Here is a 1,433-nt window from a genome sequence, read left to right on the forward strand (position 1 = left end):
GAGGGTGAGGAGGAGAGGGGCCCAGGCCATGGTGGAGGTCATCCCTGAGTCCTGCCTCCTGAGGCCCCACAGCTGAAGCAGAGCTCCCCACACCTCTCCCTTCCCCTCTTCATAGTCTGCGGGAGGGAGGGCCCACTCATGCAAATGAGGACCCCCTGGTTTGATCCCTCCCTGGGCCCTGGTTCGGGTCCCTGTGCCTGAGGAGGGCAGGGTGAGGGCGGGGGTGGGGCTGTGTGGGGCCCAGGGGATGGCAGGACACAGCTGTGAGCCCTGAGCACAGGCCACCAGGCAGGGCCAGGGAACAGGTTGCAGCTCCATTGAGCCCAGCCCTTCAGCACCAGCCCCTGAGCGCCCCCTGGTGCCCAGGCCTGGATGCACCACTGTGTCCCCTGCTGACTCAGCCCATGAGGGACAGGTCCTGCCTCCCCCAGTTCTGTGCACTGACCCCCTGGCTCAGGGCGTCCAGGTGACCCCTGTGGTGGCCTCCTCATCCCCTCAGGTCACTCTCTAGGTTCCCCTCCGCCTCCTCCTGGGAGTCTGGGCTCCTCTCCCTGGCTGTTCATGGTCAGAACTACTTTCCTCCCAGGATCAGGTCCAAAGCAGCGACTGTCCAAAGAGGCGAGTTCCCTAATTTTCAGAGCATAGTTTTATTTTTTTATGTGATTCCTCCCTTGTTAGAAATTAATCACTCTCTTCCTAGTGACAAATATTATTCTCTCAATGTCCTTCCATTTTGTCGAGTAGATTATACATATTGTGTTTCTGCACATGCTTTTCGGTCAAGCTTTACCTAGTAACTGGCATCCACATTGATAGGGAAATTGAATATAATATTTTCCACTCGTCTGTTTTCTGTCCATAGGAGAATCTGGTATCTGATTGTCTGACTGAGACTAACTGTGACCCCAGCTCCCTGGACACAGAAGGGGAAGGGACAGTGATAGCACCACCGGGACCAGGGCCTTGTGAGGGGGGGATGCTAAGTGATGATTCAAGGGGACCTGGGGGAGCACTTTTGGGGATAAAAGCAGAGGGAGATGCACTGTGGGGTGTGGGGTCGGAGGTCGTGTGTGGGGCCTCGGAGCCTGTCCCCCCCTGAGGGAGGTGGGGGAGGCAGAGGCTCCAAGGAGAGGGGGGCAGCGTCTCCATGGCAGCCATGAGCCTGCCTCCAGGTCCTCCCTCTGGGAAAGGGCGGCCAGGCTGTGGGGTTGGTGCTGCTCTCACTTTCCTGGGGGAACTGGACCTCAGGTCACTGCCCCCTGATGGGAGTGGCTGTGGCTTTTATTGGACCTGAATGTGTCAGGACAATGGGGAGGTCAGGGGTCAGAGCTGGTCATGGTGAGGCAGGAACTACCTTGCAGGTTTCCCTGCTGGGTGTCCAGACCCAAATGCACTAGTGAGGAGGGTGGGGCAGAGGGAGGCCCAGGGCCCAT

The 1,433-nt window shown here is 58.5% G+C and overlaps 1 gene segment (V, D, J or C); it reads right to left on the bottom strand.

The window, feature by feature from the left end:
* Positions 1 to 1,433, bottom strand: part of LOC102249655 — a 31,190-nt gene that overhangs the window by 517 nt on the left and 29,240 nt on the right.

This window comes from Myotis brandtii, unplaced genomic scaffold (assembly GCF_000412655.1).
Source record: "Myotis brandtii unplaced genomic scaffold, ASM41265v1 scaffold4811, whole genome shotgun sequence".
NCBI classification, from domain to species: domain Eukaryota; kingdom Metazoa; phylum Chordata; class Mammalia; order Chiroptera; family Vespertilionidae; genus Myotis; species Myotis brandtii.